This window comes from Drosophila miranda (assembly GCF_003369915.1).
Source record: "Drosophila miranda strain MSH22 chromosome Y unlocalized genomic scaffold, D.miranda_PacBio2.1 Contig_Y3_pilon, whole genome shotgun sequence".
Classification (NCBI taxonomy): domain Eukaryota; kingdom Metazoa; phylum Arthropoda; class Insecta; order Diptera; family Drosophilidae; genus Drosophila; species Drosophila miranda.
The window spans coordinates 9667818-9690582 of NW_022881625.1; the positions used below are offsets into that span (position 1 = coordinate 9667818).

Here is a 22765-nt window from a genome sequence, read left to right on the forward strand (position 1 = left end):
TTTCTGCCGTGAGCGCCCTCCGAGCGCGCGAGAGCGAGTTGGGACCGGGGCGCACGGAGTTGGCACAGTGCGCGGAAATTGTTTACGGCTGGCCTGAACATCCTCCCCCCCCCCTTGCAGGATTGCAAAGTATAATGGGGTGGCCTATGGCTGGGCGTACGCCCCGGACCCGATTCATCCCAAAAAAGGCGCTCTGGACTTGACAAGGACGTCGACTCAGTGTCGCTCCACGGTCGGATAGGCGTGAGGATGCGCAAAACGGGGGTTGCTCTTGAGGAATCTGTGGATGGCGGGGCGGCTCGCGGGGAGACGAGTGTGTCGTTCGTCGTGAGCCGATGTAGATGGCGACGGTACAGTCGCGGCTGAGCGGGCTGGACGACGAGGGCGGCGTTTTGCATGGTTCGATTTAGATGGCGACAATGCTCCCGATGCTGAGCGTGCCGGACGACGAGACGTGGGTACGTGGAGTAGCGTGTGGTTGTTTTTGCCGGAGTGTTGGTGAGCCAGGCAGTTCCCGCAATACTGGTTGATAAGGACAGCTCGGAGTTTTTCTTCGGGGCTCAGGAGAAGAAATTGGTGGTAGGTCCGTAGCGGATGGACTCCTTGGCAGATTCGGCAACGGTAGGAGCCAATTTCCCGAGCACGTCGGTTCTCCCTGGTGCGGTTGGCGCGGGGACGTGGGGCCATATCTGGGTGCGAAGAACTAAATTGAAATAAAGGCGAAGAAGACACATTAGTAACGATCTTGGAACGGGTGAGAGGCACATTTAAGACATTGAAAATTGCCGCCCGGTTAGCCTCTGGTGAGGCTATGTTGATCCAAGGACGGATTCACCCACAGCAGCAGCGGCGGCGGCGGCGGCGGCGTTGGGCTGCTCCAGCTGCCCTCCCTGAGTATGCCCAATGCCAGACAAATTCGGATGCTGCAGCGACAGCACCAACCAACGACAACAGCCACTCGACCAGTTCGAGTTGGAGATAGCCCCCAAGCCGGATGAAAGCCACCACGATGTCCTCCAATTAACCCAGCTGGGCAACCAGTTGGTGATCGTTGAGAGGCAGGCCAAGCCGGTGGACCCAGCCCAGTGCCACAGATGTCAGGCTTTTGGGCACACCCGCACCTACTGCAGGCGTTCATTCGTCTGTATGAAGTGTGCGGGTGCCCACGCGTCCACGGCATGTGCCAAGCCAAGGGCAGACGCCCCTAAATGCGCCAATTGGCAGGGCGCCCACATCAGCGCCTACAAGGGATGTCCGGCATTCAAGGCAGCAAGGAGCCGCTTTCTGTCGCACCGAGTGGCCATGCAGGAGTTGCGTCGCAAGCGCAGCTCGCTTCTGCAGCCATTGCCAGAGCAGCAGCCACCAGCAAAAACAACACCAGCACATCCATGGCGCCGACAGCAGCAGCAACAGCCAGCTCAAACGCCAGCCAATCCCTGGCGCGGACAGCAGCAGCAGGTAGCATGGACGCCACTCAATGTCTCCTCTCCTGGGCGACGAAGAGGACAACAACAACATCAGCAGAAGCAGAAGCAGCAGCAGCCAATACAGACAAAAAAACAGACGCCTGCTGCCTCTGGCCCACGCACTGGGCGACGACGTCAAGAGCAGCCATTGAGCCGTTCCCAGGCACCACAACAGCAGCAGCTACAGCAGCTGCAACAGCAGCCGCAGCGCGAACAACAACAGAGACAGCAGCAGCAGCAGCTTGCCAATGCACGCTCCCGGCAGAAGATGCAGCCGAAACGCCAATCTTTCGAGGGATCCTGCAGCCAGGCACTGTTGGAGAATACGCAGAGGATGACGCGATTGGAAAAGAGGCTGGAAGTGATGATGTCACTACTCACCTCGCTCATCCAATCCCAGGCAGTGACGGCAACTCCAGCAGTTCCAGAAACATCGGAAAATCCACCAACAATGGCAGCAGCAACAGTGGTTGCCCCAGCTCCAGCAGCCAGGCGGTCAAAGAAACCACCACGATCACAGCCACCACAAAAAACGTTAGGGCCAACGCCAGCCGCCATTCCAGAGACGGATCATGAAATGGATGAAGAAAATGATGACGATGAGATGTGGAAAGATGACGACTCCATGGATGACATTAAGGCCTACGCCCGCAACATGAGGTACCAGCTTGACAACCAGATATCCTGGAACGCTGTGTACTAATTGGACACATCTCTGCCACTGCATTGGATTAAATGACAAATGCATATCACTCGCATGCCACAACAAAAATGAACAACGGACGCTGCCGCCATCAAAGCCATTAAATAAAACATAAACGAATAAAAATGCTGCGCTGACCAGACAGAGCTGACCATCAAGAAGCTGCCTCGCCACCAACATTGACAATTTCCTGCCAAATGGGCGGAAAAGGAGGCCCTTTTTGATGACGCTGCCACCGACCATCACAATGACGTCACGCCACTCCAAGCCAGCAGCTGCCATTTACAACGACGATGCAGATGCTGGCGCCTGTCCCGTCTCTCATGCCAATTATGTGAGGGCGGGATGGCCCAGTGTTAAGCCGCCGGACGCCAGCAAATCCTGCAAAAGAAGAAGAAACAGGAGGGAGAAGCAGACAGCCAATACACAAAATACTCACCTGCTGTTTTACGCCAACACCAACCAGACAAGGGTCGCCACAAATAACATTCAAACGCCGACAGTACCTGCAAATAAACATAAATTAAAATCAAAGCCAAAACAAACACCTCCTCATCTGGGTGGCCGGACCAGCAGCCACTCAAAACGCCAGTACAATCCGACGACGAACGTGGCCGAGGAGGCCAGGCCAATACAACTGACAACGCATCCTGGGTGGCCGGACCAGCAGCCACTCGGATGCGGCCAACCACAACAAAATCGACAACGCATCCTGGTGGCCGGACCAGTTCGCCACTTGGATGCGGCCAATATCATGATTCGTTGGCATCACACACCGATGTCAATGCCACTCCATTCCACGATCGCATCTCGGGTGGCCGGACCAGTGCCACTCGATTGGATGCGCCATCTCCACCTGACAGATGCAACGTGGGCGGCCGGCCCAGAGCCGCTCGTCAATGAACACCATTGCCCACGATGCACGCCAATACACACATCCAGCCAGCCAATAAACAACACACAGGGGGACAACAGAGCCGGCCGGTATACAGCGTAATGTTCGCATTGCGTTTGTTATGCCGGCCGGTGCTCCGTTGTTGTTTGTCCTCCTGTTAGAAATAAAATAAATATAATTAATATGTTTATATGTTGTAAATGTATGTCAATTATCGTTTATTTTACCTTGTCTGCATCAATGTATTTGTTGTAGATGTCAATCCTGTTGTTTTCTGTAGTTTTTGCATGTCCGTAGATAGTTTGTCCATAGTTTTAGTTACTTGCCTGTGATATTAGGAATAAGTTTTTGTAAATTAATGTAGTTTTTTCTGTAGTTAATTGTATATTTTTCGTTGTTTCTAATTAGTTTTATTACCTACTTACTCTTCTTCCCAACCTATCTGTGGTGTCTGTCGTGTGCCGTGCCGTGCCGTGCCGCCCTTCCTCCACCACACCCATTACTATCCTTGACAAACTTTTGTTCCCGTCCACATCACAAACCAAAGAGAAAATCAACAATTAAAACGACAACGTATCCTGGTGGCCGGACCAGTTCGCCACTTGGATGCGGCCAATAACTCGACCCGTTGGCATCACATTTCGATGTCAACGCCAGCACAACGACAATGCAGTTGGGTGGCCGGACCAGTGCCACTCGATTGCAGCAGCCAACACCAACCAACGACAGATGCAGCGTGGGCGGCCGGACCTGAGCCGCTCGCCAATGAACACCTTTGCCCAAGATGCACGCCATCTCCAAGTCCGGCCAGCCAATAAACAACACACAGGGGGACAAGAGAGCTGGCCGGTATACAGCGCAATGTTCGCATTGCGTTTGTTATGCCGGCCGGTGCTCCGTTGTTGTTTGTCCTCCTGTTAGAAATAAAATAAATATAATTAATATGTTTATATGTTGTAAATGTATGTCAGTTATCGTTTATTTTACCTTGTCTGCATCAATGTATTTGTTGTAGATGTCAATCCTGTTGTTTTCTGTAGTTTTTGCATGTCCGTAGATAGTTTGTCCATAGTTTTCTGATTAGTTTTATTACCTTCTTACTCTTCTTCCCAACCTATTTGCCATTCCCATAATTCCCCTTGACACGTGGTATTACCAAAAATACCACGCAAATACTAGACTCTGACCGATAACACACCAAAAAGCCAATAAAAATTCAAATTGCATTTCTCAATGCCAGTGTGTTATCGGTCGCAAATTCGGCAATTACGCCCAGCCATTTCCTCCCCACCCCCTACCCACTTCAAAGCAACTAAAGACCAAATTCGGTTGAGCAGTAACAAAATGAACACTGCCAATCTACGCCATTCTGCCAAATGCCCCAACAAAGCCATTTCAACCGCCCACATGATGCTATGCGGTCGACTCTTCGGAGCGTCACGCGCCCGGATCGTAAGATCCGGAAGTTGAAAGTATCCGGGTGGTTATACGGGAGCAGGCAAATTTCCCCCTTTCCTTTCCATCCCATCCCCCAACAACAGAGCAGCCAATACACAGAGCCAAAGAACATAAGACACTAGCCATTAACCAACGACAACACAGACAGCCACTATAACAAACGGCCATTCCAATTCTCCATTGCCTACTTATCGGTGCTGCTGCCCTCGGACTACTTTCATCTCACTCAATATTGGGGTGAGTGAAAGTGGAACCGGGGGTGAGAGCACCGGTAAATGACGATCGGCGATCGGGTCTCCCGAGTGGGGGGGAGAGTGTGAGAGTTGGTGGACATGTGAGAGTTCCACCATGAACCTCGTCCGCCACTCTCATCTCGTCCACCCGCTCGAGTGGTCGCGATCGTCGGACGTGCTATAACCGTTTCGTGCCGTTTCGTGTCGCATTTTCGTTGTTCTTTGCCGTGTCGCCATGACGTTTTTCTGTGTTGCCCTGTTCTTTTGTGGTGTCTGTCGTGTGCCGTGCCGTGCCGTGCCGCCCTTCCTCCACCACACCCATTACTATCCATGACAAACTTTTGTTCCCGTGCACATCACAAACCAAACGAGGGGGAACGTTGTGAGTTGCTGCGGATACCGCAACTCTACGGTTATACCCGATACTAAGTCAGTATAACTCTCCTCCGGCAGACGCCGCTAATATTAAACGACACGACAAAGAGTGCGTGCGAGAGAGACAGAAAATCAGTCTGAGCGTGACGTCGGGCGCTGCTTAGCCACTGAAAATTGATTTCTTGCTTTTGGCTACAAAAATTATCCGATCTGATCCAGATTCAGCAATCTGATAGATATGATCGTTATCTATGATTCTGCGTTTTTAGTTTTTTCGAATGTTCAATATTGTGGATGAAACAGATTTTTGTCTTTTGTGGGGGCGGAAGGGGTGGGGCGAAATTCTGAGATATACGTTTTATAGTGAGATCTAACAGAAGTGCGGATACCAAATTTGGTTACTCTAGCCTTAATAGTCTCTGAGATTTGTGGATTCCCTAGATTTTCGTCCTTTGCGGGGGCGGAAGGGGGTGTGGCGAAATTTGGACACGAAACGGTCAAGGTCCGATATCACAGGAGTGTGGATACCAAATTTGGTTGCTCTGGCTCTTATAGGTTCTGAGATCCTTGAACTCATATTTTGCAATTGACAAACCCGACCATGAAACCTGTGTGTTAGAGAGAGACAGAGCGAGAAAGAATGAAATTGTTTTCTTGATTCTGGCTATAATCATTATTCGATCTGGTTCAGACTCTGCACTGTAGAAGATATGGTCATCCTCACCGATTCTGCGTTTTTGGTTTTATCGTATCTTTAAAAATGTGGATGCCACAGATTTTCGTTCTTTGTGGGGGCGGAAGTGGGCGGGGCGAAGTTTTGAAATATTTTTGTAGCAGTGACATATCACAGAAGTCTGGATCCAAAACATCGTTGCTCTAGCTCTTATAGTCTTTGAGCACTAGGCGCTGAAGGGGACGGACGGACGGACGGACGGACGGACGGACGGACGGACGGACGGACGGACAGACGGACAGACAGGCGGACAGACAGACAGGGCTCAATCGACTCGGCTATTGATGCTGATCAAGAATATATATACTTTATGGGGTCGGAAACGATTCCTTCTGGACGTTACACACATCCACTTTTACCACAACTCTAATACACCCCAATACTCATTTTGAGTATCGGGTATAAAAAGAGATGACTAGTGAGGAGGGCAGTTAGGGACACAAGATAAACAAGAAACGACAATATCAGAAGTGTATACAATATCAAAACTGTCCAGGAGGTTTACGATAAAGCTAGCGGCCGTCTCGCTAACTCACTCGTGGATCACTCAAACTCCGAAGTGGCCAGACTGCTGATCAACCCTCATGTCCCTAATAGATCCCTAGCCGCCACAGATATGACAAAGAATGGTATACAAAGAATTATAGTGCCAGACCACAGAGGGGATGAAGAGGAAGGCGTCTTCCAGCCGAATGGTTAAGACTTGGTCCAATGGCACAGCAAAAATGGACACATTATCACCAAATCCAGAAAATATAAGCCTACAAATAAAACTTATTAAAAGCAGCCAAAACATAACTTAAACCGTTTACCAAATCACCTCCAAGCAAACCAATCAAAACCTGCAAATAAAATACAATCAAAATTAGCCAAAACAGAAATAAGCTCATTCACCAAATTCAACGCACACCTCCAAATAAACCAATTAAACCTGCAAATAAAATACAATTAAAATCAGTCAAAACACAAATTAATTTACTTACCACGCTAGCTTCCAAACAATCCAATCAAAACCTGGAAATGGAGTACAATCAAAATCAGCCAAAACAGAAATAGACTCGCTTACCAAACACAACGCAAACCTCCAAATAAACCAATCGAACCTGCAAATAAAATACAATTAAAATCAGTCAAAACACAAATTAATTTACTTACCACGCTTGCTTCCAAACAAACCAATCAAAACCTGCAAATGGAATACAATCAAAACCAGCCAAAACAGAAATAAACTCGCTCACCAAATTCAACGCACAACTCCAAATAAACCAATTGAAACTGCAAATAAAATACAATTAAAATCAGTCAAAACACAAATTAATTTACTTACCACGCTAGCTTCCAAACAAACCAATCAAAACCTGCAAATGGAATACAATCAAAATCAGCCAAAACAGAAATAGACTCGCTTACCAAACACAACGCAAACCTCCAAACAAACCAATTGAACCTGCAAATAGAATACATTCAATAATCAGTCAAAACACAAATTAATTCACTTACTACGCTACCTTCCAAACAAACCAATCAAAACCTGCAAATAAAATACAATCAAAATCAGCCAAAACAGAAATAAACTGACTTACCAAATTCAACACAAACCTCTAAATAAATAAATTTAGCCTTCAAATAAAATGTAGCTAAAATAAACCAAAGGAAAAGCACAAATAGACTTACTTACCAAACTCAACGCAAACCTCCCAATGGACCAATCGAACCTGTAAATAGAAAATAATTAAAATCAGTCAAAACAAAGGTTAATAAAAATCCAATAAATATAACAACACAAATTACCTAACTGGATTCCTGACACTTGATCGCCAAACCTACAAAACATAAACCTGAAAATAAAATAATATTAAAATCAGCCAGGAGTTTCATATCATTCACAGAAAGAAGCATATGCGTCGCCGTTCTTCTTAGAGTGGCATCGGCTGGATTCGGCCAGGAAGGGAGGGACGAGACGATGCCGCGCTTGCGTTGCAGATGCTTGGAGGTCTCCCTATCGTCCATGCCTCCGTTTCGCACCGGATGAGGGGTCCAGGAGCGGCGTCACAAAATGTTTATGCCTAAGTCAGAAAAAAAAAAACACAAGCCGATCTTAACTTAACTTTTGTTTAGAAGAGCAATAATCGATAACTGTCTAGTATGTTTCTGTCTGTTATTATCAATTTTACCGTAAAGTAAAAAAAAACGAGGGGGAACGTTGTGAGTTGCTGCGGACACCGCAACTCTACAGTTATACCCGATACTAAGTCAGTATGGCTCTCCTCCGGCAGACGCCGCTAATATTAAACAACACGACAAGGAGTGCGTGCGAGAGAGACAGAAATCAGTCTGAGCGTGACGTCGGGTGCTGCGTAGCCAGTGCAAATTGATTTGTTCCTTTTGGCTATAAAAATGATCTGATCTGATCCAAATTCAGCAATCTGATATATATGATCATTATCTATGATTCTGCGTTTTTAGTTTTCTCGTATCCTTAATAATGTGGATGCAACAGATTTTCGTCCTTTGTGGGGGCGGAAGGGGGTGGGGCGAAATTTTGAGATATACGTTTTATAGTGAGATCTAACAGGAGTGCGGATACCAAATTTGGTTACTTTAGCCTTAATAGTCTCTGAGATTTGTGAGTTTTTAGTTTTCTCGTATCGTCGAAATTGTGGATGCCTCAGCTTTTCGCCCTTTGTGGGGGCGGAAGTGGGCGGGGCAAAGTTTTGAAATATTCTTGTAGCAGTGACATATCACAGAAGTCTGGATCCAAAACATCGTTGCTCTCGCTCTTATAGTCTTTGAGAACTAGGCGCTGAAGGGGACGGACAGACGGACAGACGGACGGACGGACAGACGGACAGACAGACATGGCTCAATCGACTCGGCTATTGATGCTGATCAAGAATATATATACTTTATGGGGTCGGAAACGATTCCTTTTGGACGTTACACACATCCACTTTTACCACAAATCTAATATACCCCAATACTCATTTTGAGTATCGGGTATAAAAACCTAAATGTTAAACAAATTGTAATGTTTCCATAAATAATGTTATATGTTGCACCTAGTAATAAGAACATTAATAAAGGACGCTTCAGGGTCACACTAAGTGCCCTGAGCAAGTTTACAACTCAAACGAGGTGGAACGTTGTGAGTTGCTGCGGACACCGCAACTCTACAGTTATACCCGATACTAAGTCAGTATGGCTCTCCTGCGGCAGACGCCGCTAATATTGAACCACGCGACAAAGAGTGCGTGCGAGAGAGACAGTTCCCGCAATACTGGTTGATAAGGACAGCTCGGAGTTTTTCTTCGGGGCTCAGGAGAAGAAATTGGTGGTAGGTCCGTAGCGGATGGACTCCTTGGCAGATTCGGCAACGGTAGGAGCCAATTTCCCGAGCACGTCGGTTCTCCCTGGTGCGGTTGGCGCGGGGACGTGGGGCCATATCTGGGTGCGGAGAACTAAATTGAAATAAAGGCGTCGAAGACACATTAGTAACGATCTTGGAACGGGTGAGAGGCACATTTAAGACATTGAAAATTGCCGCCCGGTTAGCCTCTGGTGAGGCTATGTTGATCTAAGGACGGATTCACCCACAGCAGCAGCGGCGGCGGCGGCGTTGGGCTGCTCTAGCTGCCCTCCCTGAGTATGCCCAATGCCAGACAAATTCGGATGCTGCAGCGACAGCACCAACCAACGACAACAGCCACTCGACCAGTTCGAGTTGGAGATAGCCCCCAAGCCGGATGAAAGCCACCACGATGTCCTCCAATTAACCCAGCTGGGCAACCAGTTGGTGATCGTTGAGAGGCAGGCCAAGCCGGTGGACCCAGCCCAGTGCCACAGATGTCAGGCTTTTGGGCACAACCGCACCTACTGCAGGCGTTCATTCGTCTGTATGAAGTGTGCGGGTGCCCACGCGTCCACGGCATGTGCCAAGCCAAGGGCAGAACGCCCCTAAATGCCAATTGGCAGGGCGCCCACATCAGCGCCTCCAAGGGATGTCCGGCATTCAAGGCAGCAAGGAGCCGCTTTCTGTCGCACCGAGTGGCCATGCAGGAGTTGCGTCGCAAGCGCAGCTCGCTTCTGCAGCCATTGCCAGAGCAGCAGCCACCAGCAAAAACAACACCAGCACATCCATGGCGCCGACAGCAGCAGCAACAGCCAGCTCAAACGCCAGCCAATCCCTGGCGCGGACAGCAGCAGCAGGTAGCATGGACGCCACTCAATGTCTCCTCTCCTGGGCGACGAAGAGGACAACAACAACATCAGCAGAAGCAGAAGCAGCAGCAGCCAATACAGACAAAAAAACAGACGCCTGCTGCCTCTGGCCCACGCACTGGGCGACGACGTCAAGAGCAGCCATTGAGCCGTTCCCAGGCACCACAACAGCAGCCGCAGCGCGAACAACAACAGCGACAGCAGCAGCAGCAGCTTGCCAATGCACGCTCCCGGCAGAAGATGCAGCCGAAACGCCAATCTTTCGAGGGATCCTGCAGCCAGGCACTGTTGGAGAATACGCAGAGGATGACGCGATTGGAAAAGAGGCTGGAAGTGATGATGTCACTACTCACCTCGCTCATCCAATCCCAGGCAGTGACGGCAACTCCAGCAGTTCCAGAAACATCGGAAAATCCACCAACAATGGCAGCAGCAACAGTGGTTGCCCCAGCTCCAGCAGCCAGGCGGTCAAAGAAACCACCACGATCACAGCCACCACAAAAAACGTTTGGGCCAACGCCAGCCGCCATTCCAGAGACGGATCATGAAATGGATGAAGAAAATGATGACGATGAGATGTGGACAGATGACGACTCCATGGATGACATTAAGGCCTACGCCCGCAACATGAGGTACCAGCTTGACAACCAGATATCCTGGAACGCTGTGTACTAATTGGACACATCTCTGCCACTGCATTGGATTAAATGACAAATGCATATCACTCGCATGCCACAACAAAAATGAACAACGGACGCTGCCGCCATCAAAGCCATTAAATAAAACATAAACGAATAAAAATGCTGAGCTGACCAGACAGAGCTGACCATCAAGAAGCTGCCTCGCCACCAACATTGACAATTTCCTGCCAAATGGGCGGAAAAGGAGGCCATTTTTGATGACGCTGCCACCGACCATCACAATGACCATCACAATGACGTCACGCCACTCCAAGCCAGCAGCTGCCATTTACAACGACGATGCAGATGCTGGCGCCTGTCCCGTCTCTCATGCCAATTATGTGAGGGCGGGATGGCCCAGTGTTAAGCCGCCGGACGCCAGCAAATCCTGCAAAAGAAGAAGAAACAGGAGGGAGAAGCAGACAGCCAATACACAAAATACTCACCTGCTGTTTTACGCCAACACCAACCAGACAAGGGTCGCCACAAATAACATTCAAACGCCGAAAGTACCTGCAAATAAACATAAATTAAAATCAAAGCCAAAACAAACACCTCCTCATCTGGGTGGCCGGACCAGCAGCCACTCAAAACGCCAGTACAATCCGACGACGAACGTGGCCGAGGAGGCCAGGCCAATACAACTGACAACGCATCCTGGGTGGCCGGACCAGCAGCCACTCGGATGCGGCCAACCACAACAAAATCGACAACGCATCCTGGTGGCCGGACCAGTTCGCCACTTGGATGCGGCCAATATCATGATTCGTTGGCATCACACACCGATGTCAATGCCACTCCATTCCACGATCGCATCTCGGGTGGCCGGACCAGTGCCACTCGATTGCATGCGCCATCTCCACCTGACAGATGCAACGTGGGCGGCCGGCCCAGAGCCGCTCGTCAATGAACACCATTGCCCACGATGCACGCCAATACACACATCCAGCCAGCCAATAAACAACACACAGGGGGACAACAGAGCCGGCCGGTATACAGCGTAATGTTCGCATTGCGTTTGTTATGCCGGCCGGTGCTCCGTTGTTGTTTGTCCTGTTAGAAATAAAATAAATATAATTAATATGTTTATATGTTGTAAATGTATGTCAATTATCGTTTATTTTACCTTGTCTGCATCAATGTATTTGTTGTAGATGTCAATCCTGTTGTTTTCTGTAGTTTTTGCATGTCCGTAGATAGTTTGTCCATAGTTTTAGTTACTTGCCTGTGATATTAGGAATAAGTTTTTGTAAATTAATGTAGTTTTTTCTGTAGTTAATTGTATATTTTTCGTTGTTTCTAATTAGTTTTATTACCTACTTACTCTTCTTCCCAACCTATCTGTGGTGTCTGTCGTGTTCCGTGCCGTGCCGTGCCGCCCTTCCTCCACCACACCCATTACTATCCTTGACAAACTTTTGTTCCCGTCCACATCACAAACCAAAGAGAAAATCAACAATTAAAACGACAACGTATCCTGGTGGCCGGACCAGTTCGCCACTTGGATGCGGCCAATAACTCGACCCGTTGGCATCACATTTCGATGTCAACGCCAGCACAACGACAATGCAGTTGGGTGGCCGGACCAGTGCCACTCGATTGCAGCAGCCAACACCAACCAACGACAGATGCAGCGTGGGCGGCCGGACCTGAGCCGCTCGCCAATGAACACCTTTGCCCAAGATGCACGCCATCTCCAAGTCCGGCCAGCCAATAAACAACACACAGGGGGACAAGAGAGCTGGCCGGTATACAGCGCAATGTTCGCATTGCGTTTGTTATGCCGGCCGGTGCTCCGTTGTTGTTTGTCCTCCTGTTAGAAATAAAATAAATATAATTAATATGTTTATATGTTGTAAATGTATGTCAGTTATCGTTTATTTTCCCTTGTCTGCTTCAATGTATTTGTTGTAGATGTCAATCCTGTTGTTTTCTGTAGTTTTTGCATGTCCGTAGATAGTTTGTCCATAGTTTTCTGATTAGTTTTATTTCCTTCTGACTCTTCTTCCCAACCTATTTGCCATTCCCATAATTCCCTTGACACGTGGTATTACCAAAAATACCACGCAAATACTAGACTCTGACCGATAACACACCAAAAAGCCAATAAAAATTCAAATTGCATTTCTCAATGCCAGTGTGTTATCGGTCGCAAATTCGGCAATTACGCCCAGCCATTTCCTCCCCACCCCCTCCACTTCAAAGCAACTAAAGACCAAATTCGGTTGAGCAGTAACAAAATGAACACTGCCAATCTACGCCATTCTGCCAAATGCCCCAACAAAGCCATTTCAACCGCCCACAGGATGCTATGCGGTCGACTCTTCGGAGCGTCACGCGCCCGGATCGTAAGATCCGGAAGTTGAAAGTATCCGGGTGGTTATACGGGAGCAGGCAAATTTCCCCCTTTCCTTTCCATCCCATCCCCCAACAACAGAGCAGCCAATACACAGAGCCAAAGAACATAAGACACTAGCCATTAACCAACGACAACACAGACAGCCACTATAACAAACGGCCATTCCAATTCTCCATTGCCTACTTATCGGTGCTGCTGCCCTCGGACTACTTTCATCTCACTCAATATTGGGGTGAGTGAAAGTGGAACCGGGGGTGAGAGCACCGGTAAATGACGATCGGCGATCGGGTCTCCCGAGTGGGGGGGAGAGTGTGAGAGTTGGTGGACATGTGAGAGTTCCACCATGAACCTCGTCCGCCACTCTCATCTCGTCCACCCGCTCGAGTGGTCGCGATCGTCGGACGTGCTATAACCGTTTCGTGCCGTTTCGTGTCGCATTTTCGTTGTTCTTTGCCGTGTCGCCATGACGTTTTTCTGTGTTGCCCTGTTCTTTTGTGGTGTCTGTCGTGTGCCGTGCCGTGCCGTGCCGCCCTTCCTCCACCACACCCATTACTATCCATGACAAACTTTTGTTCCGTGCACATCACAAACCAAACGAGGGGGAACGTTGTGAGTTGCTGCGGATACCGCAACTCTACGGTTATACCCGATACTAAGTCAGTATAACTCTCCTCCGGCAGACGCCGCTAATATTAAACGACACGACAAAGAGTGCGTGCGAGAGAGACAGAAAATCAGTCTGAGCGTGACGTCGGGCGCTGCTTACCCACTGAAAATTGATTTCTTGCTTTTGGCTACAAAAATGATCCGATCTGATCCAGATTCAGCAATCTGATAGATATGATCGTTATCTATGATTCTGCGTTTTTAGTTTTCTCAAATGTGCAATATTGTGGATGAAACAGATTTTTGTCTTTTGTGGGGGCGGAAGGGGGTGCGGCGAAATTCTGAGATATACGTTTTATAGTGAGATCTAACAGAAGTGCGGATACCAAATTTGGTTACTCTAGCCTTAATAGTCTCTGAGATTTGTGGATTCCCCAGATTTTCGTCCTTTACGGGGGCGGAAGGGGGTGTGGCGAAATTTGGACACGAAACGGTCAAGGTCCGATATCACAGGAGTGTGGATACCAAATTTGGTTGCTCTGGCTCTTATAGGTTCTGAGATCCTTGAACTCATATTTTGCAAATGACAAAACCGACCATGAAACCTGTGTGTTAGAGAGAGACAGAGCGAGAAAGAATGAAATTGTTTTCTTGATTCTGGCTATAATCATTATTCGATCTGGTTCAGACTTTGCACTGTAGAAGATATGGTCATCCTCACCGATTCTGCGTTTGGTTGGTTGGTTTTATCGTATCTTTAAAAATGTGGATGCCACAGATTTTCGTCCTTTGTGGGGGCGGAAGTGGGCGGGGCGAAGTTTTGAAATATTTTTGTAGCAGTGACATATCACAGAAGCCAATTTCTGAAGAGCGCTCTTGGCAGCAGCCAATTTGGCTTGGTCCTTGTTGGAGCCGAAATCAGTGACCCGAATGATCTTCTCCATGCAGGTGAACTGGCAGTACATCATCACAACGTCCTTGTCTACCAGGGGCGGACCGTAGACGGGATTGGCCAGCTTGTGCTCATGGAGCTGACGAATCGTGCTGATGGTTATATTCTGGGAGAATTCCTTCAGCTCGGGCTCAAACGAATGGTAGATCATCTGCCAGGTTGTCTGCAGATCCCGGCAATCCAGGTAGACGGCCGCGATAAGGGCCTCCAGGGCATCGCCTAAAGCCTTGGGGACATCTACGTTTTGCGGCAAGTTGAAAGCACCGATGCGTGGACCGTCTTCCGACTCATTTTCCATGGCCATCTCCTCTTCATCGTCCAAGTCCAGAATAACGGGCTGCACATCTCTCTTCTCGAGCAGAAAACGTACATGATTAGTGACTCTGTGTCCCTGGCTCTCTTGGAATTTCACAAACTTGCTGATGGTCTCAGATAGCAACGCGTTCTCTGCCAGAATGAAGAGGTGCAGCTTGTGGCGCACGCAGATGCATCCCAGTGTCATGTTATTGACCAATGCCGAGCGCAGATCCGTGAGCTCGCCCGGACGCAGCTTGGTATTGTTTTCGAAAATGTATGCAGAGATGAGAAAATCGAGTATGGCATCGCCAATGAACTCCAGCTCCTGGTAGCAGCCGGTCAAGCGATTGGTGGGAAACGACGGATGCGTCAGGGCCTACAAGAGGTAGCCCCGATCCCGGAATTCGTAGCCCAGATTCTGCTCTAAATAGGAGTGGTTGATCAGGAAGCCATCAATATCGTCAGGGCTCGCGTTGGCTCGCATCTTGGTGCTCTTCAACTGAAGATCGAGCAGCTGCGACAATGGCTTATCAACGTCCGGCTTGCAAATGCCGAAGTATTCCAGCATGCGGAAGCCATGTTGCAATCCATAGTTTCTCACAACGACTCCCAGAAGGGCCTCCAGAGTGTCAGCCACCACCTTGTTCTGAACAGCGACCTCACCAAAGAAGTAGTTCACGCCGGAGGAGAAGTCTCGGCCGGCATAATAGCCTTGCTGATTGCTCTTGCAACCTTGCACAAAGCGACGATAGGTATCCTCGTTGCAACGACCTGCCAGAATCTCCTCGTCACTAAGGGCCAGATTGAAGAGATTATGGGGACCAATCAGTTTGGCAAAGCTCGGCTGCTCCGTCCACACATCCAAGACATCTTCGGGCAGATTAATGCTGGGCGGAAGCCACGTTACTCTGGGGTCGAACAGACTGCAGCTAATACGACTGGGAATATCCGTCTCCCTGAGGCAAAACATCAGGTTCTTGTTGGACACCAGCCTCGACTTGACCTGCGTGAGCGTGCCTTCGTTCCAGTCGGGATACCTGCTGGCCAGGTAAATACTGGCACTCATCTTGAGAAACGAGTCACCCAACAGCTCCGCTCGCTCCATATCATAAACATCGGCAGATCCCGCTGTGGTGATGGCCGCCAGGAACTCACCCTGGTGGGCCGGAGTGATGTGATTATCGGAGACGCTCTTCATCAGAACCGGCAACACATTCAACGACTGTGGTTTGGGAGCTGAGCTGGTCGGCGGGAGCAGGGCAGGCCGGGCGGCAGGGGGCATTGCTGGACTCCTGGTCTCATAGATGTTCCGTTTAGGCATCTTGAACTGCGTCTCCAGCCAGAACTCCCTGACGTCCTGCTCCATTTTGTCGAGAGACGCCACTTGGCCGGATATAAAATTGTTGTATTAGTTCAACTCCACGGTATAGGCGGACATGATGTTCCGGGGTAGGTCTACGGGTTCCAGGTACTGCTGCCACGAATGTTGTATGTCACGTATCTGCAGTGTCTTCATCCCAATCTCAACTTCTTTGATGGGTAGGGGCTCCAGAATGGAGCGTGACCCTTCTTCATAATCATTGGGAACGGCATTGCCATGGGAATCCACATTGCGCGCAACGACCAGTCGATCTCCAAGAGCTTTGGCCTATAGTCAACTCCATTTTGAGGCAGATGTTGCAGCCCCAGGTAGGTATTGAAGCGTTGTCGTAATGCCTCAGCATGCAGCATGAAGTGGAGCCGGTTCAAGATGCTGGGTAGAAACACTGCTTTTATCCAGAGGTCGCCGGGGAAATCGAAATTAAAGCAGAGCTCCGGAATGAGGATGATCTTGACCCTGGCCTTGCTCTGGGCCGACGTCTTGCCCCGCTGCTGGACATAGAAGTTCAGTTGCTCCGTAAGATCGCGCACCTCGATCAGGAACTGGTCCATGCGAACAATTCCTTCGATGTCATCGCCATACTTGGACGTGGTGAACTCGCCATAGCTCGTGTTCTGGTGGTTGCTTTCCTTCAGGCTGCTCGGAGTCAGGTCTCTGCGCACCTTGTGCACGAGCATTCGCTTGCTCGCGAAGTTGGCATACCACTGAGTCACAATTTTCCCCTCATAGTCCTCTGGACGCGGCGCTCGCTGTTCCTTGCGCTACTTCACACTGACAGGCTTCGGGGTGGGCAGACGCTGGAACTGACGGACCAGCGGCCAGTCCACCACATTCTGATGCTTTGCGCCCACGGCTAGAGGCACGATCAGGTAGGAGTTGTCCTTGCTTCGACGATCCAGTACAAAGCAGGGATGCCAGATCTTAAACAGATCGCGGAACAGCATTCCATGGAACTGATGAAGTTGCTCCAGCTGCTCCGCACTTGCAATAACCAGCTCTCGCGGGTGCTCCCTAACCTGCACATGTAATGGGCCTTGGTTGCAGAACAGCGGCATCTTCGAGAGAGGCGGCAGCTGCTTCCTCAGCAGCAACGTAAAGTTCCTACCCGACAGCATGTTGTCGTGGATGTGCTCTGTGTAGTCGTTGCGCTCGAACTGCGGCTCCAAAATGATCTCATAGGCATAACAGACATCACCCACCCGTGGCCGGCAATCGTAAAACTCCGTCGGACAAGAGGTCTTGAAGGTAGTTTGTGTCTCCGGCTTGAGTTTCTGCTTGTTTACCGTATCGATAACTAAAAGCACCCAAGGAGGAGAATGATTAAACAGAATTAGTGGGTATTTGATTGAATAAGACTCACCATCGTCGCTGTATTTCTTCCAGTGATCAAAGTGAAAGTCGGCTATCGCCGTCACCCGGTCCTTAAGCGTGACGGGTAGGAAACGCTCGTTGAGCTCCCCCGTGGAGTACAGTTTAATGCAGGTCTTAAAGGCTGCCGATATTTTTGCCGCCTTAACGGAAGTCATGGGATCGCTCTGGAATGATTCGAACATGATTACTGACTGTCGACGCTGGGTAGTCCATTTTGGGCTTACATAAATTTTATCCCGCACGGACGAGCTGAGTGGAAGTTCGATAGAGACGACTTCTTTGCTTGCGGCCTGTGTGCCAAAGAGTTCCCGCTTCTGGTCCCAACTGATTAGTGTGATCCAGGGCTCCACAAAGCCGAATGCATCCGAGGGCAGGCTCTGGCAGTAGCGGTGGAGCAGCATCAGGGCACTGCTAGGCAGCAGCACGGCACCTTTTTCGTTTATAAATGGTGGGATCAATTCGTGGAAGTGATCGGCTATCTCTTGCATCAGGGGTTCGGCCGGATCCAGGACGCGATCCTTTAAATACTCTCCGATGTCGTTATGGACTTGGCGATATTGATTGATTTGTTGGTTGGTTTTTATGCGGTCAAGCTCTGAGGAAAAAAGCACAAACTGGGCCTCCTTGGATCGAGCCCGCCCCTTCGTCTGCACGTACATGTTAAATGTCTTTAATGGATCCAGGATCAACACGTAATGGCAGGCCTTTACATCGATGCCTTCCTCTAGAACGCTCAGGTTGGCTTCGCCATCCCTAAATTGATGAATGGCCTTTGATGGGGATTGCGACAGGGGAGAATAATATACTTTTAATATAATGTTCTGTGCTGAGGCCCGAGGCATAACGTACCGACTTTTGCCACTTGCGCTCCAGGACGCTCTCACAATCCGCTGAAACTGAGTTGCGGCCCACCATAAACTGCGGCACAGGATGGCCACGGATGTCTTGCCAGATCCGGTCGGCAAGTAGATTATCCCATTGTTCTTCATAATATGATCCACGAGACGCAGCTGATAGCTGCGAGGCTGCAACAAATGCGAATGCATTTTTACAATTCAGCAAAAAGTATAAACTTATGTATATACACTGGAATTTATATTATTTATACCTTTATTTCGGTTTCCCCAATATGCACGTTGTCTGCCATGATGATCCTATTTGCTCCGGGTGCCAGCTGAAAGTGATGAAATAAAATAAAATTTAGTGACTGCTGGCACAAGCTCGCCAACTAAGATGATTGCTGACGTGGCTATAATGACACAGCAGGTTTTTCTGGATGTGGCCAGCTACTAGCTGAAAGTACGGGGACTTACATTTTTTTCCAGTCACCGTTCTCTGTGTGCGGAAAACACCGCGATGGACGCGCAGGTTGACCGGCAAATGTCTCGCCTCACCTTTGTTTTAATTGAACTTTGTTCCACCGATATATTGTATTGAACAAGTAATTGATCAGATAAGATAATAAATTCCAAGAGCTAAATAAATAAATTGCCAAAAAAAGAAAAAAAAAGAAAATTAAGTCCTGTCCCTCAGTATTATCCGCGGGCTTATCGCTAAAATATACCGTCCGACCCCCAGAAATATACCGAAATGTACCGTCTCATTTAAAAAATATACCGTAAATATACTGACGAATTCAAGTTCTATTTTACATATTCCTCGTTTATGATATTCCGTGGAATATTACTAGCTATATAGAACATTAAGCCATGCCCACATAGTTTTATCCGATTAGTGAATGTATTTGCGAATTGACTAGTTTATTTTAAACACTTGCTTTAATTGGATCTTGTCTAAAAGAAGGTATTAGTGAAATAGGTCAACCAAAAAACGGTTTTATCGAAATAAGTCAAAACAAAAAAACGAGGCTAGTCGTTCATATTGCTCAATTTAGAGATTCCGTTGAATAATTCTGGCTAACTAAAACCCTTAGTTCGGCTTACATAATTTAAGGCCGTTGATAAATACATTTTCTACAAAACTGGTTAGTTTTTAGTCCTTGCTTTTGTTGTATTTTGACTTAAACAAGGTTTAAACAAAATAGTTCAACAAAAAAACAGTCGCAATGTTGCTGGTATTTAAAGACATGATGCGTGTATAGCCCTTTGTATACCTTGTTTTCCAAAATGTTCTTAAAACGTAATTGATGTGTGTTAGACATATTCATGCATGATTATTCTTGGTCTCTGTAGAAAGAAATCGTTGAAATAGGTTTAAATATTCCAGAAGGGTATTTCATTGTTGCTATCGATAAACGGGAAAACTGCCAGCTGCTAAAAAACTGCACCTCGAATGAAATGCTGCTGGACTGCCAACCTGCTTTAAGTAGAGCGCGAAGTATGAAAGTGAATGAAACAAAACACCAATGTTTAAAAAAAATGTATTTAAATAATGTATTAAAATAATTTAAATATTTGTATTTAAAATAAACTTTAAATTTAAGCCCAGCTGTGGTTAACAAACGAATCAAACGCAGCTGTACAAGTACACTTTCAAGTTCAAGTGCGGCTTGGAAGTGCAGTAATTCTTATCAGCAAACAGCTTTGCATTAGCTTCCGGATTTGAACAGTTAATTCATTCAAAATGCATTTCGTTTGCGATCTCAGTTTAATTTTGATTGCAATGTGCATGGTTCGGAGCATACGACTCACAATGGAAAACTATTTCGTTTTACTGCTGATTCTTTTGGCTGTACCTTGGTCCAAAGCCAAATTGGCTGCTGTCAAGAGCGCTCTTCAGAAATTGGCTAAATGTGATGCATAATCAATAGAACTACATACCATTGACCGTGACCCACAAAGTCTAAGCCTGACACCCATTCTGAATCAGTACAATTAATTTCCACCTCTGAATGTTCAAAATAGGTGTGATGCTTAGACTTTTATTGGTCACTGTATTATTTGTAAGCTTTTCATGAACAAAAAAGCATTTTTACCAATTTGTTATACCTTTTTAAAAATTATTTAAAAATTACCGCGTGTGCTCGTTTTAGCTAGATTTACAATGGGCTAGATGGGCGGGCTACATCGTCAACGACGTCAATGCCATTTTTTATATTTACAATAAAGTGCAGAGTGCACTCTACATTCATTTGATCCGAGTGTCCATGCAACAGCGGTGGCTTCTGTTCAGGCCTCTGCAGATACATATATTAAGTGCCTTAGAAACTACAAATTAGAGTAAAGTAACATTGGAGGAAACAACAAATGTTTAAATGTTCCAAAGATCTGTAAGATTCTGTATGAAACTGGAATAAACTCAATTTAAATAAAAATTGTTCTTCTCAGACCATAAATCCTCCGTCGCATCGATATTCATTTATATTTTATGCCTCGACTTTGGCTAATTTGTCAAGCCTTTATTTACTCCAATTGAGTTTCTTCACTCCCACAGCGGTCCCTCGGCAATAAAAGTGCAAGTGACAAATGGTGGGGGCAGACCAGACCAGGCCCATAGATGCACTTCAAGAGCAGAGTCAAAGCTCAATTAGATTTCATTAAATTGTTGCAACAGAGAACGAAATGCGAGCACAAATGAAAATGAAAATGAGAATTAATTGCACTAATCACTTGTGCGCGAATAAACAAATGTCTAGAGCAGCGAACTGCAGTGAACTGTAACGAAGTAATTATTGTACCCGAGAGAGGAGAGGGCGAAAAATCGAAAGCTAATCAACTGTCGAATCGCAGCGGGGGGCGGGCGTCGGAAGAGTTAATAACAAAGACGAATGGGGTTCGGCGTTTGGCGCGCGGCTTCGTATTGAGATTTATCTGGTTTAACAATTTGTGTAAAAATAATGGGCATTCGGGGGTGTTGAGCTGATGGAGGGATTAATTTTAATGAATTTTTAGGGGTACTGTACGCTTGGTCCTCGGTAAATCGTTCAGCTCCATTTGGCTCTTTGGACGGGCTAGCATCTGTACGGATCTCAGAGATCTGAAGCTATACCATTGCTCCCAGAAAATGCCCTGGACATTGTCCACCTCGGCCTTGAAGTACTTGCCATTCAAATTGCTATGGGAAGAGGATATTAACTGAATAATTCGTATGTGTTTGTGTAATACTCAGTGGACGGATGAATTACCTTCGCGAACAGAAGTCGTACCACCAGGCTCCGTCGTGATACTCGGCGCAATTCATATGCGTAAATTCATCGTTATCCCTATCGAAGGTTGAGAATTTCATCTTGTCATGGGTGCGTAACGCGTCGCTGGAATTTCCTTGATAATAGCCGAGCAATTTCAATTCGTAGCCTTCCTCCTCGCTGCCAATAACAAAGTCATCGTAGTGAGCATAGCTTGACTCTCCATTGAATCTCCTGAAGCTTATGTAGAGCTCATGAGGCTGGGAGCTGGTCAGGCGGTGCAGTTTTTCGAGGCCAATAAAGAACTCCCCGTTGAGCTTGCCAAACCATTTCCTGTACTGATCCCAGTTGCGATAGAAGTTCACAGAGCCATCCAGTCGACGCTGAATAGCCATCCATCCAGGACCGGCGGACGTGAGACCCTCACAGGACACCAGATCAAAGGAATCCCAGACGACATGCCGTAGGGCATACAAGAGGTGGTGGCTGCCTCCCAGCCTGCCAACAGGTCGTCCTTCTTCTCCCTGAATTTACCATCAAAATATACGACTTTGGCTCTCAGATGATCGATCAATGCCGCACTGGAGGTGTTCTGTTTTCTTAAATCACTCAACACGTGCTGTTTCCTCTTCAATCTGATCTCGTAGACCTTGACCTTCTGCTCGAGTACCTTGATTTGATCCGCCTTTTCCTTCAGTTTAGCTGTATATTCTGTGAGATTCTCAAATCTCTTCAGTAGATCGTCGTCAGTGTGTTCCTTGGTTTGAAGCTTGTTTATTTCATTTTCTCTGTCCTTGATGGTGGCTGCACCATGGTTTTGTGCTGATCAATGTGGACTTCTGCCAACTTCTCGTGCACGGCTGTGACATTGGCAATGGGCATGCTACTTGACGGTACTACTTCAGTTTTGTTCTTCAAGTCTATAATGGCAGCCTTGGTTGGCTTAAGCTTGGG

General features: G+C 47.7%; 1 long non-coding RNA gene and 2 pseudogenes across 1 annotated transcript; all 3 read right to left on the reverse strand.

Annotated features, from left to right (window-relative positions):
- Nucleotides 1-12638: 12638 nt before the first annotated feature.
- Nucleotides 12639-18660, reverse strand: LOC117194854 (annotated as a pseudogene).
- A 5-nt stretch (nucleotides 18661-18665) lies between these two features.
- Nucleotides 18666-19186, reverse strand: LOC117194703. Its single transcript, XR_004474878.1, has 3 exons — nucleotides 19041-19186; nucleotides 18836-18901; nucleotides 18666-18752 (listed from the first exon to the last, which is right to left on the reverse strand). It is a non-coding gene; the product is annotated as an uncharacterized LOC117194703 (long non-coding RNA).
- Nucleotides 19187-21563: 2377 nt separating this feature from the next.
- LOC117194855 lies at nucleotides 21564-22765 on the reverse strand (annotated as a pseudogene).